General features: G+C 39.7%; 1 long non-coding RNA gene across 1 annotated transcript; it reads left to right on the top strand.

The window, feature by feature from the left end:
• The first annotated feature begins 532 nt into the window (after positions 1 to 532).
• Positions 533 to 6,768, top strand: LOC119926535. The gene is made up of 3 exons (XR_005450342.1): positions 533 to 607; positions 2,150 to 2,179; positions 6,574 to 6,768. It is a non-coding gene; the product is annotated as an uncharacterized LOC119926535 (long non-coding RNA).
• The last annotated feature ends 11,818 nt before the right edge of the window (positions 6,769 to 18,586 follow it).

The raw sequence follows: 18,586 nt of genomic DNA, 5'->3' as shown, positions 1-18,586 counted from the left end.
ATTCACTGGATTTACCATTTTCACAGTAACATAATTGACCCAATAAAATGAGATGCAAGGGAAACCTGCGATCATGGGAAAGACACTCAATTCATGAGATTTCTTCAAATATGGAAAGGTAGGAGCATTTATAATAATAATAATGATGGCATTTGTTAAGCGCTTACTATGTGCATAGCACTGTTCTAAGCACTGGGAGGGATACAAGGTGATCAGTTTGTCCCACGTGGGGCTCACAGTCTTAATCCCCATTTTACAGATGAGGGAACTGAGGCACAGAGAAGTGACCTGCCCAAAGTCACACAGCTGACAATTGGCAGAGCTGGGATTTGAACCCATGACCTCTGATTCCAAAGCCCGGGCTCTTTCCACTGAGCCATGCTGCTTCTCTATCAGTCACTGAAACTTGCCTGAGGAAAACTCCGAAGACAAGACACATACTAAGCACTTCACAAGTACCATAATTATTATTATTACTTTACTATTTTATTTCAAGTCCTTTGCATCTTGCTTTTCAACATCCTTTCCTCGACAGAATAAAGACCACCAGGAGTTCTGGGATGAATAACCTAATCAACATAGCCATCAAGGTTTTTGTCTGCTAAAGGTAAGAAATGCAGAGTTTACCTGTAAAAGAAAAAAAAATATCTGAGCTAAAGACATTATTCAGTGGTCTAGTGGAAAGAGCATGGGTTTGGGAGTCAGCGGTCCTGGGTTCTAATCCCAGCTCTGTCATGTATCTGCTGCAGTGCCTTAGGCAAGTCACTTAATTTCTCTGTTCCTGTTTCCTCTTCTGCAAAATAGTGATTCAATTCCTGTTCTCCTTCCTATTTGGACTGTGAGCCCTATGTGACACCTGATTATTCATTCAATCATATTTACTGAGTGTTTACTGTGAGCAGAGCACTGCATCCAGTGCTTGGAACATGGTAAAAGTTCAACCAATACCACAATTGGTTTTATTATTAGGCTTCCAAGTGAACATAAAATATGTAGCAAATTATACAATTATAGATAGCAGAAATGGGAAAAGTTTATGGTAGTATAGTAATGAAAAAAGTGATAAATAGTAGTATTTCCTAAGCATTTACTATTTGCCATGGACTATACTAAGCACTAGGGTAGATAGAAATAAGGTACAAAAATAAAAAATGTCCCTGTCTCACAATCTAATGTAAACAGGTATTGAATTCCCATTTTACAGATGAGGGAGCTGAGCCACATAGACTTATGTTACCTGCCTAGGGTTACACTGCAGCTGGGTGGAAAAGTCAGGATTAGAACCCAGGTCCTCTGACTCTCAGAGTTGTGCTTTTTTTCACTAGACTGTGCTGCTCCTCTTGTCAAGTCATGTTATCTCAAGTCAATCCCCTCAACAGTTCAGGATAATCTTCTCTGATGTGTCTGTCTTTGGGGTTTTTCTGAGGCCCAGTTTCAGTGACTTTAAGTGATAAATGTTTCTACCTTTCTATATTTGAAGAGATCTCATAAATTGAGTGTCTTTCCCATGATCGCAGGTTTCCCTTGCATCTCATTTTATTGGGTCAATTGTGTTACTGTGAAAATGGTAAATTCAGTGAATGCTGACATTTTAAATTTAAATCAGCTCTCTTAGGAACTCAAAGCACTTCCTGGCTGAAGTGCTTTTAATTTAAATAATCCCTTTCAATTTCCAAGACAGAAGGTACCACCCACATGCCAAATATATACATGTGCCAACAAATGGACCAGAACCACAAATTCTCAAACCGTCCCTTTGGTAAAATGTGTAGTACCTGAAACCAGCCCTGAGTAATTCTCACTGTGCTAAAACAATTATAATTAGAGTATTTATTTTAGTAAATGCTTATTCTGTTCCAAGCCCCACTGGGGTAAATAAAAGACATTTTTATAAACAAAATCAGTGGTACAACATAAAGCTCATAATCTTTAGAGGTAGGGAGTCTAGGAAGATATCTTATCCCTATTTTACAAATAATGACAGTGATGTGCAGAGAGGTTGACTCATCCAAGATCAGACAGTTATACAGTGCTTGAGTTGGGACTAGAACCAGGCTTCTTAGTTGTCAGTCGTTTTCTATTTCCACTAGACCATGACTTCATCTTTGAATTCCAGCACAATCTCTAACCAACATTTCCTACTTTCTAGATGGAAGGTCCAGTGATCAACAGCAGGAAGGTAGGTAAAATGTTGTTTGTTTTTTTAATTTTTTTTATGTGCAAGAATGAATCACAACATTTCAGCCATAATGTTACCATCGTCACCTTTAGCCTGCTTTGTCGCCCACCATTATTAAACTGCCTCCCATAATAGCGCTAGCAAATACCAAGATTCACTGTTTTTAATATGACTAAACTTATTTTTTAATGGTGTTGGCTAAGCACTTAAACTTCTAATTGCTGGGATACATAAAAGTTAATCAGGTTTGGACACAGTCCCTGTCTCACATGAGGCTCACAGTCTTAGTAGAGGGGAAACAGGTCTTTAATCCCCATTTTATAGATGAGGCAACTGAGGTATGTTGCTTGGCAAGGTCACACAGCATGTAATCGGCAGATCTGGGATTAAACCCAAATCCTTGGCCTTTCTGGCTTGTGCTCTTTCTAATAGGCCAAGCCCTTTCTCTATTCCCACACGTGACTTGGTAGTACACTAGGAGGCTGTGACTTCCCTTCATCCTGGATATTCAGATGTAGAGGAGGAACATCAGAAATGAACAATGGTATTTTATTCCGAAATCATTAGGTGGGGAAATTTAAATATATAAATGTGTATCGTGGATTTGTGAACTTCCTCCACTATCCCAATCAGGAATTGTCCACTAAAACCAGGTCCTTGATTCCAGAGAAATCACTTCAGAGGTTATGGTCTGATTTCAATTTTGCTCTCTTGGTTCACGGTGAGTTCGTTTCACCAATAGGTAATTTAATTTTCAAACTACAGACAATGGAATGCATAATGATTCTGAATACAGTGTGTCAGGAGCTTCTGGTAGACTTAAATTCACCCATGAAGAGCTTAATGCTAAATCCAAAAATGTTTCTCTGGTTTGTAACATGTGAATTTTGTGGGTGGGAAATTGATGTCACAATAATTAACCTGTGTTGAATATCCACCTCTGGAGTAGTAAAAATAATAATAGTCATATTTGCTAAGCACTTACTATGTGCCAAACACTGGGGTAGATACAAGGTAATCAGGTTGTCACATGTGGGGCTCACAGTCTTACTCCCCATTTTACAGATGAGGTAACTGAGACACAGAGAAGTGATTTTTCCAAGATCACACAACTGACAAGTGGTGGAGCCGGGATTAGATCCCATGACCACTGACTCCCAAACCCCTGGTCTTTCCACTAAGCCAAGCTGCTTCTCTTATTCCCTAGGCTGAGCCAAATAGGCATGCAACTGCTCCTCTGGCAGTGCTACAAACGGAAATGTTTTGCCCTGGCAACACCCACTGAATAATGAAATTAATTAATTCATTCATACATATTTACTGAGCACTTATGTGTGCAGAGCACTGTACTAAGTGCTTGGAAAGTACAATTCAGCAACAGATACAGTAATAATAATAATAATAATGATGGCATTCATTAAGCACTTACTATGTGCAAAGCACTGTTCCAAGCGCTGGGGAGGTTACAAGGTGATCAGGTTGTCCCACTGGGGGCTCACAGTATTAATCCCCATTTTACAGATGAGGGAACTGAGGCCCAGAGCAGTGAAGTGACTTGCCCAAAGTCACACAGCTGACACTTGGTGGAGTGGTACAGTCCCTACCCAACAACAGGCTCACGGTCTAGAAGGGGGAGACAGACAACAAAACGAGTGGACAGGCATCAATAGCATCAAAATAAATGAATAGAATTATAGATATATGCACATCATTAAAATAGAATAATAAATGTGCACAAACATACACAAGTGCTGTGGGGCGGGGGGGAGTCAGGGCAATGAGGTGGGGAGGAGGTACAGAGGAAAATTGTTGGGGGGGAGGCTCAGTCTGGGAAAGCCTCCTGGAGAAGATGAGCTCTCAGTAGGGCTTTGAAGGGAGAAGAAAGCTAGTTTGGCAGATGCATGGAGGGAGGGCATTCCAGGCCAGGGGGAGGACGTGGGCCAGGGGTTGATGGCGGGAAAGGCGAGAACAAGGTGCAGTGAGGAGTTTGCGGCAGAGGAGCGGAGTGTGTGGACTGGACTGTAGAAGGAGAGAAGGGAGGTGAGGTAGGAGGGGGTGAGGTGATGGAGAGCTTTGAAGCCAATAGTGAGGAGTTTTTGCTTCATGTGAAGATTGACAGGCAACCACTGGAGATTTTTGAGGAAGGGGGTGACACGCCCAGAGCGTTTCTGTAGAAAGATGATCCGGGCAGCAGATAGAAGTATAGACTGAAGTGGGGAGACACAGGAGGATGGGAGATCAGAAAAGATGGTGATGCAGTAATCCAGTCGGGATAGGATGAGAGATTGTACCAACAAGGTAGCAGTTTGAATGGAGAGGAAAGGGCAGATCTTGGTGATGTTAAGAAGGTGAGATGGGCAGGTTTTGGTGATGGATTGGATGTGTGGGGTGAAATACAAAGGGGTACACATTCTGGTGAAGTTGTATTGATTGGCAGTCCTATTTTTCACACCCTCTCTCCCCTTCTGCCTTTCCTTTATATCCTCTCTTCCCTCCTCTGCATTATCCCAAGCTCAGCGAAACATTTGCATTAATCTCAACAAAATCAGGAAGGAATTTGAATAGTCTTCACCCTTTTTTTTTTACTTAGAGAATGATGATAAAAAGGAATGTCCTTGTGGTGTTTGGCAGTGCTTAGGTGACTGTGCCATCACACGAGGCTCCAGGAGGGTCATGATCATAACTTCCCAAATGGCAACCATTACATATTGCAATGAACAAGACAAAAGACAAAGTTTAGGGCTGTAGTGGAGAAGCAGCGTTGCTCAGTGGAAAGAGCCCGGGCTTTCGAGTCAGAGGTCATGGGTTCAAATCCCGGCTCCGCCAATTGTCAGTTGTGTGACTTTGGGCAAGTCACTTAACTTCTCTGGCCCTCAGTTACATTGTCTGTAAAATGGGGATGAAGACTGTGAGCCCCTGTGGGACAACCTGATCACCTTGTAACCTCCCCAGTGCTTAGAATAGTGCTTTGTACATAGTAAGTGCTTAATAAATGCTATTATTATTATTAATGGATAAAATCTATTAATGGTTTTCCTATGTATGCCCCTCTATTTCCTAGCTTGGTACATATGTCTTAAAATATACTTGCTTGAGTCCTGCAATTGCATTTTAATCATGAATTAGTATGTAAAAATTCATATATACTGCACTCTTCAATTTAGATCTGAAGCATACTTGAGGGCATTCAGAATTCATGATTTCAAGTGTCAGTGGGTTTAGCAATTGGAACATCTTAAAGTTGTGTGGTTATGAGTGGAGTGGTTTTCCCATCTTTCTTCTTTTCCTGGGCAGATTTATATGCTATTTTGAACTGTTGCACTTCTGAATTATCAAAGTTTCCGCACATAAAAGCGATTTTAATCCCAAAATGATGTTGCTGAAGAGAAAATATTCCACTTTCCTACATGAAGGTCTTGGACCCTGCAGTTCGATTAGGTCAAAGTTCATTGGACAATATGGATCAGATTATATGGTTTCTGAACTAGTGGCAGGCTTTAAATTAGCTTTTAAATAATTTACTTCTACAATTCATATTTAAACAATGGGGCTGAGATGTTTTTCATCCTGCAAGCAGGAGCCACTTAACAGGATATTCATTAACAATTGTTGATTTATTTTTACTAAATAGAGGAGTGCTAAAATGTACAAACAATATTTGTGATATGGGCTATTAAGATTTTAAACAACTGATTACTCTTGGTATGCAAATTTGGGGAAACAATTAAAGTTATTGCAAATCTATGGATAAACATGTTAAACTAATGTGGCTTATATCTATCTGCTACTGTGCCATACGCACGTTTATTGGTCAATTATACCACCTATGGCTTCTTCTTTTAATATGAAGAGCAACTGCATATATCCACCTGCACCCATCCTGTGTTTTTGGTGAAACTCACTTAAATGAATGGGTAATCAAGACTAAATGGGGAAAAAGAAAAATCCCTGAAGCACTAAGTGGAGAAATGGAGCAATTACAGGATCTGTCTTTCAAGCTTGCCCTCTAATATTTTGTCTCTGTGCTGCTAAAGGACAAATTCCTCTTAAGTGAATATTACACCTACTAGAAATAGAGGCCTATTAAATGGATAGATTATCTGTACACGAAGGGAGGATATTATAAGGCTTCTTCTGAATTTCATGACAAAGCCAAGATCTAGTCAATTGCCATAATAGGGTATTTTTCTTTGTATAACAAGAATACCATTCTGCTTATCCCCAATGAATGGGGGAAAATGGATTATGTCCAAGAATGTGATTATAAAATCTCGGCTACCAAAGATATTTTAACTAGCTAGATTCCATTGATCTACTGTAAAGCTCTGTCAACTAAGGCTTTTTTCTCAAATTGATTCTCCATTTTGTCTTCTCATTTTCTCAACGGCTCACAGCAGGAAGCACTGTCTACATACAGAAAACAGGATCTTGCTGTAGGCGTGGGTTTAAAACAAAAGGACACCGATTAAAGAAAAAAGACTGCTCTTTTTGATCTTAAAATTATTGATCTTGTCAGTTACAGACTGTGTCCATTTAAATCTGCAATAACTATTAATGTTACCACCATAATGCTGACCATTTTAAGTCAAAGGAATCCATACAATAATGTAAAGTGTTGTTAATTTTGCTGTGCAAGTTCCTTCACTATATCAATAAGTATTCCATTTACACATATCAGAGTTGCAGAGTCCATAGAAATTGTGTTAAATAAAAGTGAAGTAGCTGATTTCTAGAAAAGTGTGTTAATTACAGATACTCTTATAGCCAACAAACATTTATTCTCTGCCTGCTGACACAAATAATAAGCCCAATTTTATCTAGCTATGAGTCCAAAATACAGTTCTTGACCTTCCCATATGCAGACATACCAACTGTTTGGTAGACAACCTGCTAACCCTCCTTACTCAACAAGAGGCAATCTAATTTCCTGTAACGTTTGTTTCTCTATCCTGTAGAAGGCTTCCTTATTTACTATTCTTGTTTTATGGTTAGCACCTTTAAACTCACTCAAATGTGAAAACAAAAAAAAAATGGATTGATTTAGTAAAGAAACATGCATCCCACACAATTTGAGAGAGTTTTATTTAAAGGTCATGAACTTATGACAGCATGGGTCTTTCCATTTCAATCTTAATATACAAACTGTAGACCTCCTTCACCTGTGCTAAATTCATGGATATTTGTAAGAATTATTAATACCATGCCTTGAATTTTCACAGAGAAAAATAATCTCAGATTTTTACTATTCTTTCTGAATTTCTTAGCGCAAATGCCGATTTAAAAAAAAAACAAATCACTTTAAAATTTCAGACAGTGCGTGCTGGAAGAGAGGTTGAAATATTTCTAGTACAGTGAATAGAGGATGGACATTTACACACAGTACTCAGGTCATTTATAATCACATGGAAGAGATATACTTCATGGTCATCATCACTGTTTTTTCTATTGATCATATAATACATACGATAGAGAAGCAGCGTGGGTCAGTGGAAAGAGCCCAGGCTTTGGAGTCAGAGGTCATGCGTTTGAATCCCGGCTCTGCCAATTGTTAGCTGTGTGACTTTGGGCAAGTCACTTAACTTCTCTGTGCCTCAGTTCCCTCATCTGTAAAATGGGGATTAAGACTGTGAGCCCGCCGTGGGACAACCTGATCACCTTGTAACCTCCCCAGTGCTTTGAACAGCGCTTTGCACATAGTAAGCGCTTAATAAATGCCGCCATTATTATTATTATTATTACATTATATCAGACTGTGGAGTTTGTCAGATTTAGGCTATAAAATACTAACCCTTCAGAAGAAGCAACTGTTTATAACTCAAATCTAACGTTCCCATTATTAATACTCTGGATTTAATATTTGCATTATAGAACTTTTCTCCTAGAACCTGAAAGTGTTAAGAAAACAACAGGTTAACTTTATGAAGACTTGGATAAAGGTACAAAGAAGCAGCATGGCCTAGTGGATTGAGCACTGTTCTGGGAATCCACAGGACCTGCATTCTAATTCCGGCTCCACAGCTTGTCTGCTATTTGACTTTGGGAAAGTCACTTAACTTCTCTGTGCCTGTTACTTCATCTGTAAAATGGGGATTAAGACTGTGAGACCCATGCTGGAGAGGGACAATTTCCAACCTGATTATCTTGTATCTTTCGCAGTGCTTAGAATGGTGTCTGACAGATAGTAAGTGCTTAGCACATACCATCATTATAATAAAGATGGAAGCAACAAGCATAAACAAATACAAAGACACATTTGGAACAAAAAATGGCAGAAGCTCCATTCAGTCAGTTCTTTCTCCCTCCTAAGCAACAAAGAAGCAGTTAACACCTAGGCCAGTCACTAAAGTTTGGCCTTAGCTGAGTTCTTTTCCGAGAAGAAGTATATAGGTCTCAAAGGAGGGGGACTTATTTGTGAACAACCTATTAGCTTGGATTTCTTACCTAATAATTATGGCATTTATTAAGCACTTACTATGTGCAAAGCACTGTTCTAAGCGCTGGGGAGGTTACAAGGTAATCAGGTTGTCCCACGGGGATGCACAGTCTTAATCCCCATTTTACAGATGAGGGAACTGAGGCCCAGAGAAGTTAAGTGAATTGCCCAAAGTCACACAACTGACAATCGGTGGAGCTAGGATTTGAACCTATGACCTCTGACTCCGAAACCCGGGCTCTTTCCACTGAGCCATGCTGCTTCTCTATACCTACTCCTACATCAATCCAAGTGTGATCAATTACCCATTTGTTCCTATTCTCAGTGTCCCCATCAGCAGTCCTAACCAATAATAGTATTGACTAAGGTGAAAAGCACTGTATAAATGGCTAAAAGAAAGAGTAGCTATTTTTCATCCCTGGCTTCAGGCCCACAGAATCTCACAATCTTCAAGGGGAGCAGGAGGGAGAGCACCAGGCAGAGACACAAAGTCAATTAAACAATTATCACTGATCAAGATGAGGAAAGACCAGGAAAAATTCAAGCAGTTCCTATAGCTTATGTATGTACATTTAGCATGGATGCTCTTCACGTATTTAGCAGAAGCTTAACTACATATATAATCGAGAAAGACATAGAGAGTTTATTCATTTTGAAGGATGATGCTACTTACAATGCCCATGCATCCAAGTGGATAAACTGAAAAGATCTATTCATCAGACACCCTCTCCCACTTTGTGTGCATGTAACAAAAGATACCAAGTGCATCCATCTAACATCTATTTCTGAAACTGCCCCTCAGTATCATAAATGCCATCATTATTACTCTCTCCTTCAAGAAGCTTTTGCTTTCCTCATTACAGCCCTGCCTGTATCCTCAGTGATCATTCCGTGATCCAGGGCTATAACATGTTGTTGGAGCCCAGTCTCCACTATGTGCTTAAATTGAATTATTCAGCCCTTCCAACTTGCATGTGCCCCTTTGCAGTTCTCCATATAGCAACTCATTGGATATCATGCTCCTTGTTCATTTTTATTCCCTGTCCTACGTACCACTGTTTGTGTATATAGTTTCAAATACCGGTGACCTGATTTCAGTACGAGGCCTATTGGTTGATAATCTTAGCTTGACATTTAGTGATGAGTTGGTTGATAAATGACATTGATGAAATTATTCTAGAAGCTGGATGTGGGCCAGATAATAATAATGAGAAGAAGAAGAAGAATGATTGTGGGTTTTTTTAAGTGCTTACTGTGTGCCAAGCACTGGGGAGGATACAAGATAAGTCACACATGAGGCTCACAGTCTAAGTACAAGGAAGAACAGGTATTGAATCCCCATTTTGAAGTTTATGGAATTGAAGTCCTAGGTTCACATGGCAAGCAAGTGGTGGAGCTGGGATTAGAACTCAGATCTTTTAACTCCCATGCCTGGGCTCTTTCTACGAGGCCAAGCTGGATACAGCGTTACTCAGAGGAACAGCATGTAAGCTTGTTGTGGGCAGGGAATGTGCCTGTTTATTGTTTTATCATACACTCCCACGTGCTTAGTACAGTGCTCTGCACACAGTAAGCTCTTAATAAATATGACAGTGAATGAATCCATCTTTGAGAGAGGAGACCTGAGTTAGGACTCAACTGTGACCAACTCTGTGACTTCAGACAGATCACTCAGTCTCTCTGGACCTAAGTTTTTTCATCTGTAAAATGAGGTTGAGCTAGATTGTTAGCTATACCACATACAGCCATTTGAATGGTGCAGTCTTTCCGCTGAATCTTGTTTTCCACACATTTGGAATAATGTGGGGAGGAAATCATTTTTGGGCCAAGATGAAAGTCTCCCCACTCTGGATGCAGAGCTGAACTCAGGAAGGGAGAAATGATATGTTTGACCCTCCTTTGGTGCAAATTAGGCACCAATAGGGGATCTGAGTCCTGCTCTCGGGGATCATTGTTGCCTAGTAGAAAGAGGATGGGCCTGGGAATCAGAGGACCTGAGTTCTAATCCCGACTCCACCAATTGTCTGCTGTGTGACCTTGGGCAAGTCCCTTAAGTTGTTAGCTCCTCAGTTTCTTCATCTGTAAAACTGAGATTCAATACTTCTTCCCTCTGAGGCCCACATTAGACAGGGACTGTATCCAACCTGATCATCTTATATCTACCCCTTCGCTTGGCACATAGTAAACACTTAAAGTACTATAATTATCAATCATTATTTTTGTGTTAATTTATTTGCCCTCTCTCCAAGCTGGATCTGGGGTAAAGAGGAAGGTTGGAATTGGTTAACTTGGTTAGAAGCATTTTTAGTGGATAATTTTAAATTGAGGTTTTCAGTGCCCTACTCAAATACCTCAGGTCTGATTCCATTCATCCGGTCAGTTAATTAGAACTGATTTCTACATGGATGGTCTGTTAATTTGTCCTGAAGATCTTCAGGTGCTGTATCGATACTTGCATCAAATACCCATCCCTTAGTATTCTGTGTTTGTCTCTCTCTAGGTTCAATTTAAATCCTGTTAGTATTGTGTCAATAGACATATATGCATATTCTTAGATAAAGATGAGGAGGAGACATGTAGAAGATATGTTCTCCTCATGGATTTTCTCCAGCTGTTATCCTTCTGGATTTAAAATTCCAAACCCCATGCTGTTTAGGAACATTCTGACCAAATGCCATGTTTAGTCATGTAATTGCTCCACTTTTGCAAGTAATGTTTAGAACATTGAAACAGTGATAGTGCTATCATATCAGTCAAAGAAGAAACAAGGCTAGGAATAACTGTGACTGATATAAGTCCTGTCCTCCCCATCTTTCCTATCACTGTAGACAGCACCACTATCCTCCTTCTCTCACAAACCCAGTACCTTGGCATTATTCTTGACTCGGCTCTCTTATTCATTGTACGTATTCAATCTGTCACTAAATCCTGTGAGTTCCACCTTCATAAGTTCACTAAAATCCATTTACTCTCCACCAAACTGTTACCATACTGATCAAGCACTTATCATATCCTGCCTTGACTATTGCTTCAGCCTCCTGTTGACCTCTGTCTGCAGTCTCTCCTTACTCCAGTCCATACTTCACTCTGTGTCCACATCATTTTTCCAAAATGTTCAGTACACATCTGCTCTGTCCTCAAGAACCTCCAGTGGTTGTCCTTCCTGGAGCATGGGCCTAGCAGTCAGAAGGTCATGGATTCAAATCCCTGCTCTACCACTTGTCGCTATGTGAACTTGGGCAAGTCACTTTACTTCTCTGTACCTCAGTTTTGTCTTGTCCTATGCCGTTGCGTCCCTTCCAACCCATAGCGACACCATGGACACATCTCTCCCAGAATGCCCAGCTCTCCATCTGCAATTGTTGTAGTAGTGGATCCATAGAGTTTTCTTTGTTAAACTATGGAAGTGGTGCCTCGCACATGTTAAGCGCTTAAAAATACCATTATTATTATTATTATCTCCACATCAAACACAAACTCCTTACTATCAGCTTTAAATAACTCAACTGACTTGCCCCCTCCTACCTTTCTGCACTGATTTCCTACTCCAATCCAATTCACAAACTCTGCTCCTTCAAGAACAACCTACTCACTGTACCTCTGTTTCATCTTCTTGCCACCAAATTGTTGTCCAGATCTTCCCTCTCCATACATGACAAACCACCACTTTTCCAACCTTCAAAGCCTTATTAAAAATCACAAGTCCCCCAAGAGGCCTTTCCTGATTAATCTGTTTTCCCTTTTGCCCTTTCATTCATTCATTCATTCATTCATTAGTATTTACTGAGCACTTAATGTATGCAGAGCACTGGCCTAAGTGCTTGGAAAGTACAATTCAGCAACAAATGGAGACTATCCCTGCCCACAGCGGGCTCACAGTCTAGAAGAGCGAAGACAGACCTCAAAACAAGTAAATAGGCATCAGTCCTGTGTTGCCTATGCACCTGGATTTGTTCCCTTAAAGCACCTGTTACTCCCAACCTTATAGCCCCACAGCACTTATGAACGTATCTATAATTTATTTTAATACCTGTCTCCCCTTCTAAACTGTAAGTTCCTTATGGGCTTGGAATGTGTCCACCCACTCTGATATAGTATGCTCTTCCAAGTCCTTAGTGCAATCCTCTGTACATAAGTGATCAATAAATACCATTGATTGTTTGATAGACAGGCATCATAATAATATAACAAAACAGAATCTGAGTACATCTTTTACAATGTCTCTCCAGCACATATTAGAAGAAATGCCATTAAGCATTGACATACAGATAAAATTGTTCCTCTGACACTGATTATTTATTCATTCAATCTATACAAATAGAAAAAGATTGAATGTCATAGATCTTGAGAATCAAAAGCTCAAATGTTAAATGATGTATACTCACCTATGGGTATATTATAGATATATTCTTTCACAAGAATTAAAATACCTAGGCTTCAATATCAGATAAAATGAAAGGAGCACCAAGTGGGAAGTTTATAGAATCTTATCCTTTTGGATTTGTTGGAATAAGCTGTCTGACCTTGGGAAAGCCACTTGAACTTCTGTGATCAATATCTTCAGCAAGAAAGGGCAACTTCTTGAGTGTAGTGTTGGGGAATGAAGACTACATGTCTAAAAACAGCTCCTTTTATCTGCTGTACTGTCTTATTCAAGGCAGCGTTTATGAAAATATCTTCAGAAGAATCAGAAGATATTTTTTATGGGTGAGCAAAGAAGTTTTTGGGGGTTGTCCTCAAAGAAGAGACTGATTTGGACACCATAATATTAAAGTCCCATGTTTTATACCACTAATGCATTCACAATTTACCTAAGGAAGTCTTTCTTCAGTTCCTTAATGGTAAAAAGTATAAAATTGTTTTTATTATTATTATTGTATTAAGCACTTACTGTGTGTCAAGCACTGTTCTAAGCACTGGGGTAGATACAAGGTAATCAGGTTGTCCCATGTGGGGCTCACATTATTAATCCCCATGTTAGAAATGAGGTAACTGAAGCACAGAGAAGTTAAGTGGCTGGCCCAAGGTCACACAGCATACAAGTGGTGGAGCTAGAATTAGAATCCACATCCTCTGACTCCCAAGCCTGTGCTTTTTCCTCTAATCCACGCTGTTTTCAGCCCATAGTGATACATACATAAACAAAGTTCGTCTAATATCCTATTGAAGTAGGATATTTGTATTAAAATCATAATAAAAGATATTATGCACAGTCACAATTGGGAAACTGTGTGGCTTAGAGTATAAAGCATGGGCCAATGTTTTAATCCCAGCTCTGCCACTTGTCTGCTATGTGATCTTGAGCAAGTCATTTAACTTCTCTGTGTCTCAATTTCCTCTCTGTAAAATGGGCATTCAATACCTGTTCTCCTATCTCTATAGACTGTGAGCCCAGTATGGTACAAAAACTCTCTCCAACTGATTATCCTGCATTTAACCCGATGCTTAGAAGTTGTCATGTAGTAAGTGCTTAACACATATATAAAAACAGCATTAGTATGTATTATTTCCTGACACGTTAAGAATACCCTTTCTTCAAAGAGTTGAAATAAATATCAAGGATTTTGAATCAGGCCAAGTGCTGTGCTCAGAATGCTCACAATCCAAAAAGAAGTTACTTGGAGGGCGACGGTGGGGTTCAGACAGACGTGCCGGGAAAAGTACAAAACTGAAACTGGGTGGAGTAAAGTGACTTAATAAGATAAATCAAACTAAACACTTCAGCCCATAAAATAGAGGCTTAAGACTGAATCCCTTTCCTCAAGAAGTTCAACGTTTAAAAAAGGAGTTGACAGTCTAATGGACAGTGTGGCAAAGGGACAATGGAAAGGTAGAGCTCAATTCCAATCTGGGCAAATATTCTTCCCCTGCTTCTTTTCCTCTATCTCACACCCATAATTTCCTCCTTACGTTTGAGTTGAATGTACACCTGTGGAATTTTGTTATCCAAATGGCACATTGATTCAGTTTCTATTCTGAAACCATAATTCATTTGATAATAGCACTTGAACTGAAATTAACTCGTTATTTGTCAAAAGAACCTTTCCCCGAAACCAAATGCTTTCTACATATGTATTTTCACACTTTATTATCATGTTTGCTTTTTTTGGGAGCAACATTTTTATATTTTTAATGTACTTAAATCAGAGATAGAAAGTTGCTTCCAATAACAATTAGAAATATATTCATTTATTGAGTGCTTAGCGTATGCATGGCACTGTAATGAGCACTTGGGAGAGTATGCTACAACAATAAACAGACACGTTCCTTGCCAACAGTGAGCTTAAGGTCTGGGGTGGGGGCAAGGAATTACAGATATGTACATAAGTGCTGTGGGGCGGGGGGGGGGGATGACCAAAGGGAGAAAATCAAGGTGATGCAGAAGTGGGTGGAAGAGGAGGAAAGTGGGGGTCTGGGAAGGCTTCTTGGAGGAGATGTGTGTCCTTTGAAGTAAGGGGGAGAATAGTCTGCAGATTTGAGGAGGGAGGGCTTCCAAACAAGGAGCAGGAAATGGGCTCCTGGTCAGTGGTGACATGGATGAGATTGAGACACAGTGACAAGGTTAGGATTAGAGAAGCGAAGTATGTGGGTGGGATTGTAGTAGTAGAATAGTGAGGTATCATCATCATCATCAATTGTATTTATTGAGCGCTTACTGTGTGCAGAGCACTGTACTAAGCGCTTGGGAAGTACAAATTGGCAACATATAGAAACAGTCCCTACCCAACAGTGGGCTCACAGTCTAAAAGACATGGGAGGGGGAAGTGCTTTGAAGCCAATTGTGAGGAGTTTTTGTTTGAGGTGGAGGTGGATGGAGGTTTTTGAGGAGTGGAGAAACATGTCCTGATCATTTTTGTGGAAAAATGATCCAGGTAGCAGAGTGAAATATGGCGTGGCTTAGTGGAAAGAGCCCGGGTTTCGGAGTCAGAGGTCATGGGTTCTAATCCCAGCCCTGCCACTTATCAGCAGTGTGACTTTGGGCAAGTCACTTAACTTATCTGTGCCTCAGTTACCTCATCTGTAAAATGGGGGTGAAGACGGTGAGCCCCACGTGGGACAACCTGAACACCTTGTATCCCCCCCAGCGCTTAGAACAGTGCTTTGCACATAGTAAGTGCTTAACAAATACCATCATTATTAAGTATGGACTGGAGTGGGGAGATTCAGGTGGTTGGGAGGTCGACAAGGAAGCTGCTGCAGGGGGATAGGATGATTGATTGTATTAATGTGGTAGCAGTTTGAATGGAAAGGATTAGGCAGATTTAGCGATGTTGTGGAGGTGGGACCAACAGGAATTAGTGATGGTTAGAATATGTGGGTTGAATGAGAGAGAGAGAGAGAGAGAGAGAGAGAAAGAGAGAGGAGACAAGGATAGTGACAAGTTTACAGGCTTGTGAGACTGGAAGGATGGTGGTTCCATATTTGGGACAGTATTGCCAGAATCATTAATACAGTAATAATTGATCTACCTGTATTCATGGTTCACAGTTACTTCACACTAAGTATTTCTCCTTTACGAATTAGAATTCAGTGGCCAAAATCTGTTAGCTTCTTTTGATGATGTAAAAACATTTAAGAAAGCTGATATCTTTAGCTCTTTCCTTTTTCCTTTAAGCAATTTACTCTGTGGAGGGGTATTAATGGAAAGTAGAAAGGGACTTAGGGAACTGCATTTTTGGTAACAAATTAAGATTGGAGGCCTTGGAAGGTTGATATCATCAAAATTATTTCATATGCAATTTATACCATGGTTTACACTACCCTTGAAAAATTGTTGTAAGATGTTAATAGTGAGCTATTAGAGTATAGCTGGCCTGTTACTTTTCATCCACCCTCATTTATACAGTCCTATTAATATCAAAAACAATATTATCACTGAGGCATTATCTGCTCTGAAAAAGAAAAATGGCCCAAGCATTCAGATCACTCAACCATAATTGTGTTGGCTCCCAAACTCCTCTAGATGGAAGTTATTATCAGTCCCTTCAAAAGAGGCATACCACGTCATCCATTTTGGTTAAAAAACATCAATACCCCCAACCTCTCCTTTCTTTTCTATGGCTACAAGGAGTAAAGTCAACCAACAATCTGAGGCTTTTGTATTGTGTTCTTTGGGAACTAATGTATGCTTAGGGATCTCTAAGTTTCTTCAAGGCTTGTAACATGTCTACCAACATTGTGTACTTTCCCACGTGCTTAGTACAGTGCTCTACACACAGCACTCCACAAATACCATTGATTTATTAACCTGATTATGCTTTTAATGTGTACCCATCTGAATGATTATGGTAATCAACATCATGCTATTGATTGTGTTTACTGTGTGTTAAACACTGGCATTACAAGGTTTCTGTCTCATACATCAATGGCAATTATTTTCTCCTATGGAGGGGTATGTATATCTAAATCTATTCTTCAGGATTGAAAATGGCGTTGCTGAAAGTGAGATTTTTTTTGTGTGTGTGTGTGTGTGTTTCTAACAAGACCAATATGTGGCAGATAATCCCTTCCTTAGCATGAGCAATTTACCTCAATATACTGTTATTTGCTAACTGCCTTCATATGTCTCCTACCTCTCCACTGAAGTGCCAAAACACTGAGCCATTACTGCAAGTGAATGTCCTGTCTAACCTGGTGGTGGTTATCCCATTTTATCTCACCTTGGAACAGAGTTTTGAGTATTCTGCTGACTTCCATTCCTCTCATATGTTCTACAGAGTGAAAGTTTGATTTGATGAGCAGATCTTTTAGTAAAAGGCCTGACTATGAAGATTTCATTGTTCTTGATTCTGGCCTGGACAATATGCATATCTGCCAGTATTGTGGTAATCCCATATCAAAGGGTGACCTCTCCATAGGCAATTCCTGATCTTTAGAAACTCTCTATGGGAGATTTCTTTGGTCCTGACAATTACAACGACTTCAGGAGATCCTGGGAAGTGGCCAGTTCTAAATATTCTAAAAGTCAGAGTTAAAGTCAATTAATCCATAGTATTTATTGAACACCGACTGTGTGTGGGGCTCCATACCAGACACCTGAGAGAATACAATAAAATTAGTAGATGTGGATTTTACCAGCAGGAAAAGACTCTTAGAAAACTCTTTAACAAAAAAAAAAAAAAACATAAAAAATCTTCTTTAGCCATATTCTTAAATCAAATAATCAGTAAGATTTTTAAAGCAAAAATTCCATCTGTTTTAATTAATCTTTAATTAACCTCATTAATCTCTAAACCTACCCTCAGTTTTTCTTTTTCCAGGCCTGCTTGGATACTCAAGGTCAGTCAAGGGCCAGAACAATTGTTTCAGCATTCATTCATTCATTCAATTATATTTATTGAGCACTTACTGTGTGCAGAGCACTGTAGCAAGCACTTGGGAAAGTACAATACCACAATAAACAGTGACATTCCCTGAATTCTGATTGGCTAAGTTTCAGAGCTATCACTTTTCTGGAATTCTCTTTCTTTCTTTCTTTCTTTCTTTCTTTCTTTTTTTCTTTCTTTCTTCCTTTCTTTCTTTCTCTCTTTCTCTCTTTCTCTCTTTCTCTCTTTCTCTCTCTCTTTCTCTCTCTCTCTCTCTCTTTCTCTCTCTCTCTCTCTCTCTCTCTCTCTCTTTCTTTTTCTTTCTTTCTTTCCATTTACTGTGTGCACAGCACTATACTAAGTGCTTGAGGGAGTAGAATATAACAATAAAGAGACACATTTCCTGTCAACAACGAGCTTGCAGTCAAGAGTGGAAGACAGATGAATAATATAAAGAAATTACTGATATGAACATAAGTGCTGTGGGGCTGGGAGGAGGGGTAAATATAGCAAGCAAGTCAGGATGATGTAGGATGGAGTGGAAGAAGAAGAAAGGGGGACTTAGGGAAGTCCTCTTCAAGGAGATGTCAGGGAAGTCCTCTTGGAGGAGATGTGCTTTCAATAAGGCTTTGAAGTGGGGGAGAGTAATTATCTGTCAATTAATCCCTG

Source organism: Tachyglossus aculeatus, chromosome 4, assembly GCF_015852505.1.
Source record: "Tachyglossus aculeatus isolate mTacAcu1 chromosome 4, mTacAcu1.pri, whole genome shotgun sequence".
Taxonomy (NCBI): Eukaryota; Metazoa; Chordata; class Mammalia; order Monotremata; family Tachyglossidae; genus Tachyglossus; species Tachyglossus aculeatus.
The sequence above is the reverse complement of the archived record's forward strand: the minus strand, read 5'-3'. Positions and strand labels throughout refer to the sequence as shown.